The sequence below is a fragment of the Mirounga angustirostris genome, unplaced genomic scaffold (assembly GCF_029215605.1).
Source record: "Mirounga angustirostris isolate CCGP_5_RB_7025 unplaced genomic scaffold, mMirAng1.0.hap1 SCAF_11, whole genome shotgun sequence".
NCBI lineage: Eukaryota > Metazoa > Chordata > Mammalia > Carnivora > Phocidae > Mirounga > Mirounga angustirostris.
The window spans coordinates 72,558,951-72,573,498 of NW_026991719.1; the positions used below are offsets into that span (position 1 = coordinate 72,558,951).

The 14,548-nt window shown below is 35.7% G+C and overlaps 1 protein-coding gene and 1 pseudogene across 2 annotated transcripts in view; both read left to right on the forward strand.

Annotated features, from left to right (window-relative positions):
• Positions 1-14,548, forward strand: part of KLHL4 (kelch like family member 4) — a 171,499-nt gene that overhangs the window by 36,770 nt on the left and 120,181 nt on the right. The gene's annotated exons all lie outside the window — the stretch shown is intronic.
• Positions 4,299-6,957, forward strand: LOC123848102 (hsc70-interacting protein-like; annotated as a pseudogene).

A 14,548-nucleotide genomic window follows, 5' to 3' on the forward strand; every position in this document is an offset into this window, starting at 1 on the left:
TGAATTATTTAAACTCTTTGTGTCTCAGCTACTCTCATTTTTAAAATGAGAAAACTATCTGCACCTATTTCATATGGTTGTATAGAAGAATAATTGAAGCAATAAATATAAAGTTATTGGAACAGCGCTTCACATATAAATGTTCAATAAATGTTAAAATTATCATTTTACATTTTTGAAAATTTTTCATCATACCTCATTCATTTTAGGCAGACTATTAAGTGTACTATTGTTTCTTATATGTGATAAAAATAAAAACTTCCTCCTTATTATTTAGCCATGGCTTAATCATTCAGTTACTTATTTTATAATAAGTCATTATTATTTTACCAATTTCTTCATTTCATTTATGATTTGAGGAGATTTCCACGTATCTTCATAATCAAGTCAATTACAAACATCTTTCCCACATTTGCTGAAGTGGATATCTAGTGGTATCCACTGAAGTGGTAAAGTTTAGCAGGTAACATTTTCTAGTAATCCAAGCAATGGATGAAATGCGAGAAATTCAATGATCTGTTTTAATGCATCATTGTACTAATTGGGTTGTGGTAAAATCAAACTAACAAAATATAACATAAAGATAATATAAACTTTTAAGTCTTTGTTGGATATTCTAGAAGCACATTGTGAGACATGAATACAATGAATATGTTAGAGTAGGGCTAAATACACTTAATACACTTTTTCTGTAAAGTGACAGTAAATATTTTGAGCTTTGCAGGCCATCCAGTCTCTGTTGCAACTATGCAACTGATCTTAGTGTGAAAACAGCCAGAGGTAACATGTAAATGAGTAAGTATTACAGCATTTCAATAAAACCATATTTATAGACATTGAATTTGGAATTGCACATAATTTTCCTGTGTCCTTTTGATCTTGTTAATTATTTAAAAATGTAAAATCCCTCTTTAGCTTACTAACTATACAAAAGAGATGGCTGCTAAATTTGGCCCACAGGCCATATTTTGTTAACACTTGTTCTAGAAGCACTTAGTGAGACATGAGGGGAATGCTTTCTACAAAAACAAAAACAAAAACAAACAGAAAAAACAAACAAACATGAAAATTCTTTAATGTTGACCTCAGCTGAGATACTTTGAGCTTGGACCTTCCTGCTAGCTGAATCTTGCTCATTTTCTGGAGTGTTTTATTTTATATTCCTTTTAGATTCAATTTTGTATGTCAAGACGTTCTCCCTACTGTTAAAGAAGCTAAAGTAATTCTGACTGTAAGTTTTTTACACTGATACAAAACAATAAATGAAAGTCAAAAAAGCATATTACTGTAAATTCCTTTCATGTCTGGAAAACAAAAATTTCATAAAAGTTAGAATTCCCCTAAAACTACTACATAATTAATGCATTCAATAAATATTTACAAACCTAGTATATCTGAAGTACCTTGAAAGAGAGAATGATGTATAAAATAACTGCTTTCCAGTTGCTTACATTATAGCAGAGAGCATAAAATATGTATAGTAATAACTATAAAGCAAGATGAAATGTAACAAGTGCTATAATAGTATCAAATAAGCCATAGATAATATTAGTATTTTTAACTAAATTAGAGAAACTTGCTTACCAAAACTGTACTTTTAGTAATAAAAATAACTGTACCCTTAGTTCCAGTATGCTAACTACTGATGCAGAGGATGTGTGTGTGTGTGTGTGTGTGTGACATGTTTATTCTTTGGGACAATAATTAGGTGCCTAGTAGTTTCAGAAAAAGGAAGCTGTTTATACTGGGGGAATGTTTGTGTTAAGGTAAAGTTTGGAAACCTAAAGGGACTGTTGCCCACCAACATTTGCTTTTAGAACCCAGTGAAAATAATGCTTCAGTCTTGCCTCTGGACTCCTCCTGGTGACCCCTTATGTAGGCGGTGTAATTTGAGTACTAGAAAAACACTCATAGACCAAATATTCTGCCCTTATGCATCTAACTAATCTCCACGTTTATTTTTGGAGATTACTTCCTCTTTTTCAAGACAGTCATTGTCCTCTGTTAAGCCATAAATAGCCCTGGTTTCTCCACTACTGGGTTCAGTTAGGATCATGTTTATTTGCAGGCCTCTGATCCTTTTTTCCATATGTTGTTAGGTTAATTTTTACCATAATCCAAATAAAGCAATGATGTTATCAAAATGGATTTTTTGTTTGTCTTTATTTTTTTTTTTATTTGAGTATACCTGACACACATTGCAATATTAATTTTAGCTGTACAACATAGTGATTAGACAACTGTATACATTATGCTATGCTCACTAGAAGGGTAGTTATCATCACTCACCATACAATGCTATTACAATACCAATAACTATATTCCCTATGCTGTGCCTTTTATTACCATGTCTTAGTTATTCCATAACTGGAAGCCTGAATCTTCTACTCCCCTAAACCCATTTTACTCATCCCCTCACCCACCTTCTTTCCAGCAGCCATCAGTTTTTTCTCTATATTTATAGTTCTGATTCTGCTGTTTATTTGTTTTGTAGATTCTACATATGAGTGAAATCATATGATATTTGCCTTTTTCTGACTTATTTCACTTACCATAATACCCTCTAAGTTCATCCATGTTGTTGCACATATCAAGATCTCATCCTATTTTATAGCTGTGTAATATTTCTTTATATATATATAATTTTTATTACATATATATAGATAATAGATATATAGATATATACCACATCTCCTTATCTATTAATCTGTTAATTGACATTTATGTTGCCTCCATAATTTGGTTATTGTAAATAATGCTACAATAAACATAGGGTTCATATCTATCTATCTATCTAGATAGATAGATATTTTATTTAGTGGTTTCATTTTCTTTGGGTAAATACCAATGTTGTAATTATTGGATCATATGGTATTTTCATTTATAATTTTTTTATGAAACCTATGTACCATTATCCACAGTGGCTGTATCAATTTATATTCCCACCAGCAGTACATAAGGGTTCCTTTTTCTCCACATACTCACCAAAATGAATTCTTAAATTTATCATACTCTATCCACTGCTTACATTACTAGAACATGGTGCCTTGTAAACAGCACCATTCTAAGAACCCACTTTAACAAACGAGAGAGTAATTTAATTTAATTTAAACCTAAGATAGGGGTGTATGTTATCAAAACAAATCTAGACATTATCACCACATTTTAAAAATTAGAACCCTATATTAAGATACACTCAACATTGTGCTACTATTGAAATACAAATACTGTACATAGGTTTCTCACTGGAGTTTTAAGTTGTAATGCATTGACAACCAATTTATAGAGACATGGATACCTACACTTTTATGGGATTTTTCTAGTATAATTTTTTATAGTCACATCATCAAAATAATCTCAGTTGGATTCTTGATCAAGACTCATGTAATACTACTACTAATGTGGTGTTCACTTGTTTAAAAGAAAATCTTTATTTAAATTTAAAAAGGTACAGGAAACAGCAAAAAAAAAAATCAACAAAATGAAGACAACCTAAGGAATGGGAGAAAATATTTGCAAATTATTTATTTGATAAGAGGTAAATGCCCAAAATATATGAAGAACTCATAGGGAGAGCTAAGATGACAGCATGGTAGGAGGATCCTAGGCTTATCTCATCCTTAGAACATAAATAAATAACTATCAAATCATTCTGAATACCAAAGAAATCAACTGAGGACTGACAGAACAAACTGCACAACTAGAGGTAAAGAAGAGGCCACATTGTGGAAAATAAGGAATGCAGAGATGTGGTTTGGGGGAGAAATAGATCACCGGAGGGGAGGGAGCCCTAGTTGTAGAGAGGGCCAAGAGAGAGTGGAGAGCACAGGGATATGCACAAGGAGAACACTTCTTCAAAGCCATTGAAAATGAGGGGGGCTGATTTTCATGAGTTTTTGCAACCAGTGGGGCTCAAAAACTAGTTTTAGAAGTCAGCAGGCTTGGCTGGGATATAAATCTGAGGGCACTGTCCTAGTGCTGGAGAGAAAGCAGGCAAACAACCTCCTCAGGGCAGACTGCAAGATCTGAGGACAACCTAAGGCACACAGAGAGAGACTGTTCACTCTTTTTGGAGCATGTCTGTGAGAGATGACATTCACAGAAATACCTCTGGAGACAAAAGAGCCAGCAGATGCCATTTCACTCCTCCACTTCCAGCATAGGCACGGAGACACCTGTTGAGGGCACCTAAACTGGACACTGGCTCTTTAGCCTGCTTTGCTCCAAATCCCACACCATTATGCTCTGGCACTACTGCCCTTCTCAGTTAAAGCTGCATCTTTCCAAGCACAGTAAGAACCGCCCCCCCCACACACACACACATACACAGACAAGTGCAGGCCCCCACCACAACATGTCCCTAAAGTTTGGAAGTTTAAAAGTTAACAGACTTAGCTGGGACAGAGGACAAAGTGCATTGTGCTTATCCAGGCAGGCATGCAACCCAGAGACAGACAATATGACAACAGCAATATGAAAAATGCCAGGGATGCATGAGGGAAAATTATTCACTCTTCTGGGAGTGCTTCCCTGAGAGCAGCAAGCACAGATATCTCTCCCCAGAGATATAGGAGATGAGTGGTACAATTTCCTCACCTGCCCTTCAGCATAAACTAACTTTAGTAAACGGCAATGCTCCACCACTGGCTGCCTAAACTGTTACAATAAGTCCCACCCCTTTGCACTATGCCAGTACTGCTTTTCTCAGGCAAGTGGGCATGAAGACCAGTGCAGCAGACCTCTACCCCAGAAGATCACCACAAACTCCTGCAAGCACCACATCTACTAAACATAGAGTTCCAAAAGACTTCAGTTTTAGTGGAAGTAGTAGCAGGTCTCACTTTAGAAGCAAACCAGAACACACCTAGTTAAAACTTGCCACACTCTGGCCAAGTTTCAAACACTGCCAACTGCAGGCAAAGAGAGCCTTGGAGATAACTGACTTGAGGGATAGAGCAGTCAAAACATAGCAACAGCAGTGGGTGTTATGTGAAAACAATGAATCACGAATCACTACATCAAAAACTAATTATGTATTGCCCCTTCCACACAATCACGCTGAGCTACTACCTGCGCCTGGAATCGGCCGCAACCTCAGCCGCGCCTGCCGCCTGCCACCTGCCAACGCCTCTGGACCATGGACCCCTGCAAAGTGAGCGAACGGCGGGCCTTCCTGAAAATGTGTAAGCAGGATCCAAGTGTTCTGCACACCGAGGAAATGCACTTCCTGCAGGAGTGGGTGGAGAGCATGAGGGATAAAATGCCACCTGCCACTCATAACACTAAACCAGAAGACAATATCAAAGAAGAAAAAACAGATAATAAGAAGGCAGAGGAAAACATAAAGACAGACAGACCATCAAGTGAGGAAAGTGATCTAGAAATTGACAATGAAGGTGTGATTGAACCAGATACTGATGCCCCTCAAGAAATGGGAGATGAAAATGTAGAGATAACCAAGGAAATGATGGATCAGGCAAATGATAAATAAGTGGCTGCCACTGATGCCCTAAATGATGGTGAACTACAGAAAGCCATTGACTTGTTCACAGATGCCATCAAACTGAATCTTTGCTTGGCCATTCTGTATGCCAAGAGAGCCAGTGTCTTCATCAAATTACAGAAGTCAAATGCTGCCGTTCGAGACTGTGACAGAGCTATTGAAATAAATCCTGATTGAACTCAGCCTTATAAGTGGCGAGGGAAAGCACACAGACTTCTGGGCCATTGGGAAGAAGCAGCACATGATCTTGCCCTTGCTTGTAAACTGGATTATGACGAAAATGTTACTGCAATGCTGAAAGAAGTTCAACCAAGGGCCCAGAAAATTGCTGAACATCAGAGAAAGTATGAGCGAAAATGTGAAGAGTGAGAGATCAAAGAAAGAATAGAAAGGATTAAGAAGGCTCGGGAAGAACATGAGAGAGCCCAAAGGGAGGAAGAAGCCAGACAACAATCAGGAGCTCAGTATGGCTCTTTTCCAGGTGGCTTTCCTGGGGGAATGGCTGATAATTTTCTTGGAGGAATGCCTGGAATGGCAGGGGGGATAACTGGAATGGCAAGAATGCCTGGGCTCAATGAAATTCTTAGGGATCCAGAGCTTCTTGCAGCCCTGCAGGATCCAGAAGTTATGGTGGCCTTCCAGGATGTGGCCCAGAACCCAGTGAATATGTCAAAATATCAGAGCAATCCAAAGGTTATGAATCTCATCAGTAAATTGTCAGCCAAATTTGGAGGTGAAGCATAATGCCCTTCTGACAAATAAAGCCCTTGCTGAAGGAAAAGCAACGATCACCTAATGGATGTCACAATACAGTGTACCTCTGACCTTCTCATGAAGAAAGCTGGGGTGTTGTGAAGAGAATCCCTACTCCTCTGCCCCACATGCAACTGAAACATTCTATAGTGGCTTGCCATTAGGGTATTCATTCAGATAATGTTTTCCTACTAGGAATTACAAACTTTAAACACTTTTTAAATCTTAGAAATATTAAAAAAAAACTAATGGTGTATTGTACAGTGACTAACATAACATAATAAAATTAAATTAAATTAAAAAAAAAACACATAGCTACAGAGTGCATGCAGCACACATCAGAGACACTCCCTGAAGCACCAGCCCTGGATACCATATGACTTCTCCTTCACAAAGACATTACTCAAAGGAGCAGGAACCATAACAAGATTTTCTACCACACAGAAGAAGACAGAGACCTAGACAAAATGCCAGATGGAAGAATTCATCCAAAAGAAAGAACAATAAAAGGTCACAGCCAGAGATCTAATTGAAACAGATATAAGCAATATGCCTGATGGGAAATTTAAAACAAAATCATAATGATACTCACTGGGCTTGAGAAAAACATGGAAGACATTACAGAGGCCCTCACCAAAGTGGTAAAGAGTTAAAAAACAATCAGTCAGAAATGAAAAATGCAATAATTTAGATTAAAAAAAGACTGGATGTAATGACCATAAGGATGGAAGAAGCAGAGGAATAAGCACATTTAAGAATAAGCAGAAGAAGAAGCAGAGTGATATAGAAGATAGACTAATGGAAAATAATGAAGCTGAACAAAAGAGAGAAGAATTATGGATCATGAAAATAGACTTAGGGAACTCAGTGACCCCATCAAACATAATAACATTAGTCTCATAGGAGTCCCAGAAGAAAAGACAGAAAAGGGAGAAGAAGGCTTATTTGAGGAAATTATAGCTGAAAACTTCCTTAATCTGGGGAAGGAACCACACATCCAAATTCAGGAGGCACAGAGAACTCCCATTAAAATCAACAGAAGCAGGCCAAAATGGAGACATATTGTAGATAAAATTACACAAAATACTGATAAAGTAAAAATCTTAAGAGCAACAAGGTAAAAGAAGCCCCTAACTTACATGGGAAGACCCATAAGTCTAACAGCAGATATTGCCACAGAAACTTGACAAGCAAGAAAGGATTCACATGATATATTCAAAGTGCTTATTGAGAAAACTATGCAGCCAAGAATACTCTATCCAGCAAGGCTATCATTCAGAATAGAAAGAGAGACAGAGTTTCCCAAACAAACAAAAACTAAAGGAGCTCATGATGAGTGAACAGCAAGAAATATCAAAGGGGATGCTTTCAGTGGGAAAGGCCAAAAGTGACAAAGACTAGAAAGGAACAGAGAAAATCTCCAGAAACAGTGACAAAACAAGTAATAAAACGGCAATAAATACATATCCATAAATAAGTACTCTAAATGAAAATGGACTAAACATTCCAATCAAAAGACATATGCTGTCATATTGGTTTAAAAAATAAGACCCATCTATATGCTGCCTGTAAGAGATGCGTTTTAGACCTAAGTCATCTGCAGATTGAAAGTGAGGGAGCAGAGAACCATTTATCATGCAAATGGAAGTCAAAAGAAAGCCTGAGTAGCAATACTTACTTCTGACAAACTAGATTTCAAACCAAAGACTGTAACAAGACATGAAGAAGGGAACCATATCATAATAAAGGGGAAAAACAAGAAGATCTAACAATTGTAAATATTTATGCCCCCAACTTGGGAGCAACCAAATATGTAAAGCAACTAATAAGGAACATAAAGGACCTCATTGATAATAATACAATAAGAGTAGGGGAATTTCACACCCCACTTACATCAATGAACTGATCATCTAAGCAAAAAACAGCAAGGAAACAATGGCTTTGAATGACACCATGGACCAGATGGGCTTAATGGATATATTCAGTACATTTCATCCTAAGGCAGCAGAATACACATTCTTTTCAAGTGCACATGGGACATTCTCCAGAATAGATCACATATGAGGTCACAAATCAGGACTCAAGAAGTACCAAAAGATTGACATCATCCTATGCATATTTTCTTACCACAATGCTATGAAACTTGAAGTCAACCACAAGAAAAAAATTGGAAAGACTATAAATACATGGAGGATAAACATCACGCTACTAAACAATGAATGGGTCACCCAGGAAATCAAAGAAGAAATTAAAAAATGGAAAAAATTGAAAATGAAAACATGAAGTTCCAAAACCTTTAGGATGCAGCCAAAGTGTTCATAAAGGTAAAGTATTAGCAATAGAGGGCTACCTTAAGAAGCAAGAAAAATCTCAAATAAACAACCTAACCTTACACCTAAAGGAGCAAGTAAAAGAACAATAAGCAAAGCTTAAAGACAGCAAAAGAAGGAAATAATAAAGATTAGAGCAGAAATAAATATAGCAACTAAAAATAAATGGTCAATGAAACCAGCAGATGTTACATTAAAAAAAATAATAATATAATTGATAAACACCTAGACACACTTATCAAAAAGAAAAGAGGAAAGACACAAACAAATAAATTACAAATGAGAAAGGAGAATTAAAAACCAACACCACAATAATACAAATAATTATGAGAGAGTATTATGAAAAATTATATGGCACAAAATTGGACACCTGGAAGAAAAGGATAAATTCCTGAAAACATATGAACTACCAAAACAGAAACTGGAAGAAATAGGAAACTTGAACAGACTGATAACCAGCAAAGAAATTGAATCAGTAAACAAAAATCTCCCAAAGAACAAAAGTACAGGGCCAGATGTTTTCCCAGGGAAATTCTACCAAACATTTAAAGATATAATACCTATTATTCTCAAACTATTAAAAAAAAAGAAAAAAGAAATGGCAGGAAAACTTCCAAATTCATTCTATGAGGTAAGCATTACCCTGATACAAAAACCAGACAAAGACTCCATTGAAAAGGTAGGCTACAGTAAAATATCCCTGATGAATGTGGATGCAAAATTTCTCAACAAAATACTAGCAAACCAAATCCAACAGTACATTAAAAGAATCATTCATCACGATGAAGTGGGATTTATTCCTGCACTGCAAGTGTGATTCAATATTTGCAAATCACTCAATGAGATACACCACATTAATAAAAAAATGTATTAGAACCATATAATCTTTTCAATAGATGCAGGAGAATCATTTGACAAGGTACAGCATCCATTCTTAATAAAAACCCTCAACAGAGTAGGGATAGAGGGAACATATCTCAACATAATAAAGGCCGTGTATGAAAAACCCACATTTGGGATGCCTGGGTGGCTCAGATGGTTAAGCGCCTGCCTTCGGCTCAGGTCATGATCGCAGGGTCGTGGGATCGAGCCCCACATCTGGCTCCTGGCTCAGCAGGGAACCTGCTTCTCCCTCTCCCTCTTCCTCTCTCCCTGCTCATGCTCTCTCCCTCTCTCTGTCTCTCTCTCTCTCTCTCTGTATCTCTGTGTCTCAAGTGAATAAATAAAATCTTAAAAAAAAAAAAAGAAAGAAAAACCCACAGTTAACTACATACTCAATGAGGAAAAACTGAGTTTTTCCCCTAAGGTCAGGAACATGACAGGGGTGTCCGCTCTCATCACCATTGTTCAACATAGTAGTGGAAGTCCTAGCCTCAGCAGTTAGACAACAAAAATAAATTAAAGGCACCCAAATCAGCAAAGAAGAAGTCAAACTCTCACTCTCCCCAGATGACATGATTCTCTATGTAGAAAACCCAAAAGACTCCACCAAAAGATTGCTAGAACTGATACACAAATGCAGTAAAATCGCAGGATACAAAATCAACCTATAGAAATTGGTTGCATTTCTATACACCAATAATGAAGCAACAGAAAGAGAAATCAAGAAATCAATCCCATTTACAATTACACCAATAATAATAAGATACCTAAGAATAAACCTAACCAAGGGGTGCCTGGGTTGCTGAGTCATTAAGCCTCTGCTTTTGGCTCAGGTCATAATCCCAGGGTCCTGGGGTCAAGCCCTGCACCAGGCTCCCTGTTCCACAGAAAGCCTGCTTCTCCTTCTCCACTCCCCCTACTCCACTTCCCTCTCTTGCTGTCTCTCTCCCTCAAATAAATAAATAAAATCTTAAAAAAAAAGAATAAACCTAACCAAAGGTAAAAGATTTATACTTTGAAAACTATAAAACACTGATGGAAGAAACTGAAGATGACATAAAGAAATAGAAAAACATTCCATGCTTATAGATTGGAAGAAAAACTATTGTTAAATTGTCTATACTACCCAAAACAATCTACACATTTAATTCAATTTGTATCAAAGTACCACAGCATTTTTCACAGAGTTAGAACAAACACTCCTAAAATTTGTATGGAACCACAAAAAACCCCAAGTAGCCAAAGCAACCTTGAAAAGGAAAAAAAAACAAAACAAAACTGGAGGCATCACAATTCTGGACTTAAAGTTATATTACAAAGCTGTAGTGATCAAGACAGTATGGTACTGGCACAAAAACAGACATATAGTCAATGGAACAGAATAGAAAACCCCGGAAATGGACCCACAACCATATGGTCAACTAATCTCTGACAAAGCAGGAAAGAATATCCAATGGAAAAAGACAGTCTCTTCAAGAAATGGTGTTGGGAAAACTGGACAGCAATATGCAAAAGAATAAAACTGGACAAATTTCTTGCACCATACAGAAAAATTAATTCAAAATGGATGAAAGACCCAAATTTGAGACAGAAATCCATCAAAATTCTAGAAGAGGACATAGGGAGCAATCTCCTTGACATCGGCTATAGCAACTTCTTTCTAGTTATGTCTTCTGAGGCAAGGGAAACAAAAGCAAAAATGAACTTTTGGGACTTCATCAGGATAAAATCTTCTGCACAGCAAAAGAAATAATCAACAAAACTAAAAGGCAACCTTCAGAATGGGAGAAGATATTTGCAAATGAAAACTGATAAAGGATTAGTATCCAAAATCTATAAAGAACTTATCAAGCTGAACACCCCAAAAACAAATAATCCAATTAAGAAATGGGCAGAAGACATGAATAGATATTTTTCCGAAGAAGACATACAGATTGGTAACAAATACATAAGAAGATGTTCAACATCACTCATAATTATGGAAATAGAAATGAAAACTACAAGGAGATATCACCTCACACCTGTCAGAATGGCTAAAATTAACAACATAGGAAACAACAGGTGTTGGTGAGGATGCAGAGAAAGGGGAACCCTCTTACACTGTTGTTGGGAATGTGAACTGGTGTAGACACTCTGGAAAACAGTATGGAGGTTCCTCAAAAAGTTAAAAATAGAACTACCCTATGATCCAGCAATTGCACTACTAGGTATTTACCCTAAAGATACAAAAACACTGATTAAAAATGACACATGCACCCTGATGATTATAGCATCATTATCAACAATTGCCAAATTATGGAAAGAGCCCAAACATCCATTGACTGATGAATGGATAAAGAAGTGTCATATATATAATGGATGTTAATTAATTAATTTAAGTGATATATATAATGAAATATTAGCCAAAAAATATGAAATCTTGTCATTTGCAATAAAGTGGGTGGAGCTAGAAAGTATTACACTAAGTGAAATAAGTCAGAGGAAGACAAATACCATATGATTTCACATATATGTGAAATTGAAGAAACAAAACAGAATAACATAGTGGGAAAAAAGAGTGGCAAATCAGGAAACAAACTCTTAACTCTAGAGAACAAACTGTATGTTACTGGAGGGGAGGTGGGCCCAGGGGAATGTGTTAAATAGGTGATGGGTATTAAGGAGGCACTCATGATGAGAACTGGGTGTTGTATATAAGTGTTGAATCACTAAATTCTTCACCTGAAACTAATATTATACTGTATGTTAACTGGAATTTAAATAAAAACTTGAAAAAATATGAACTTACACAACTCAATGGAAAAAATAATAACAATAATAATAATCATCTGATTTTTAAAATGGGCAGAATACTTGAGTTGACTTTTTCCCAAAGACACACAAATGGCCCACATGTACATGAAAAGATTCTCAACATCACCAATCATCAGGGAATTGCAAATCAAAATCACATTGAGCTATCACTTCGCACATATTAGAATGGCTATTATAAGAAACAGAAGAGATGTCAAGTGTTGGTGAGAATGTTGAGAAAGGGCAACATTTGTGCATTGTTAGTGGGAATGTAAAATCATGCAGATGTTATAGAAATCAGTTTGGAGCTGCCTCAAATAATTAAAAATAGAACTATATGATCTAGCAATCCCACTTTTGGGTATCTATCTTTAAAAAATAAAATCAGTATCTTGAAGTGATATCTGTACTCTTATGTTCACTGTAGCATTAGTCACAATAGTCAAGGCATGGAAATAAGCTAAGTGTTTGTCACCAGATAAGTAGATAAAGAAAATGCAATATGTTTGCACATATATACATATATGGTTTTATACATGTCTAAAAATTTATATGTGTATACACACACAATGGAATATTATTCAGCCATTGAAAAGTAGTAAAACTACCATTTGTGACATTGATGAACCTTAAGTCCATTATGTTAAGTGAAATAAATAAGACAGAGGAACACAAATACTGTATGATCTCACTTAAATGCGGAATCTAAAACTCTAAAAAAAAAAACCAAAGTCATAGAAAATGACAGTAGATGAATAGATTGCTTTTTGCCAGAGGTTGGGAGGTGGGTAAAATGGGGAGATGTTAGTCAAAATGTACAAATTTCCAGTTCTAAGATGGATAAATTCTGGAGATCTAATATACAGCATGGTGACTATAACTAACAATTAAGTATTATATACTTTAATGTTACTAACAGAGTAGATCTTAAATGTTCTCATCACACAAAAAAATAAATGATAGTTATGTGAGGTAATGAAGGTGTTAACTAACCCTATTATAGTAATCATTTTGAAGTATATAAGTGCATTAATCATCATATTAAACACTTTAAAGTCACACGATGTTAGGGGTGCCTGGGTGGCTCAGTTGGTTAAGCAACAGACAGATTTCGGCTCAGATCATGGTCTCAGGGTTGTGGGATCAAGCCGCCCATCAGGCTCTGTACTCAGCCAGGGTCTGCTTGAGATTCTCTCCCTCTCCCTCTGCCCTTCCCTCTCTCTATCCTTAAAATAAATAAATAAAATCTTTTGAAAAATAAATAAATAAATGAAAAGTTACACAGTGTTGTATGTCAATTATATCTCAATATAGTTGGAAAAAAGGTGCAAAAAAAGGAAAATATAGAGATATAAGCTATAAGGAGGAAGGCAGTCATAACAAGAACGAAGGCATGATTCCCTTATCTGAAAATAGCTAGAGATATTGAGCACAGTATTTCCAAAAAAAAAAAGTAGAGACAGAGAGTAGAAAAGTGCTCAGCAGAGACTGGGCCATGGGGAAAATTGGAAAAGGTTGGTAAAAGGGTACAAATATTCAGCTTTAAGATGAATAGGGTATAAGGATCTAATTTAACACAGTAACTATAGTTGATAACACCATATTATATAGTTGAAATTTGCTAAGAATATAGAACTTACATGCCATCATCAAAAAATAATTAATTAATATATATGTGAAGTGATAGATGTGTGAATTAGATGGGGGTAATCCTTTCACAATGTATACATATGTCAAATCATCATGATGTGGACTTCAAATACTTTACAATTTTGTCAGTTATACCTCAATAAAGCTGAAAAAAGGAATGCTAAATATGTTTAATGTTTTAATATATCCTTTATGTTTTAGGATGCACCTACCTGTCTATTATAATCTAATGCAGTACATCTTATTTATTGCTGAAAGTCCCTTGTGTGTAACTTTAAAGAAGTATTTCAAAAGTGTTAAGTTCCATAATTAAAAAGATGACATTTAAAAAGCTTTTGATTTCTCATGAAGGTCCAATCAGTACAATATATAAAGGCCTGTTATCATTGTTTTCTCATGAACTAGATTTGTTATTTTGCTGAAATATAAATTTCTTAGAATATATATATATTTCTTAGCAAATTCACATAGAAAATATTATGTCTTAAGAAGTAGCCAGTGTTATCACCATTCAGCTGTTCAATATTTTGCTTTAAGTAGTAAAGGACTCTATAAAACTATTGCAACACATGATTTCATGACAGATGAAAACCATGCCACAAAAACTAAAGTTTTAGGTTACTTTAGAAAAGCATCT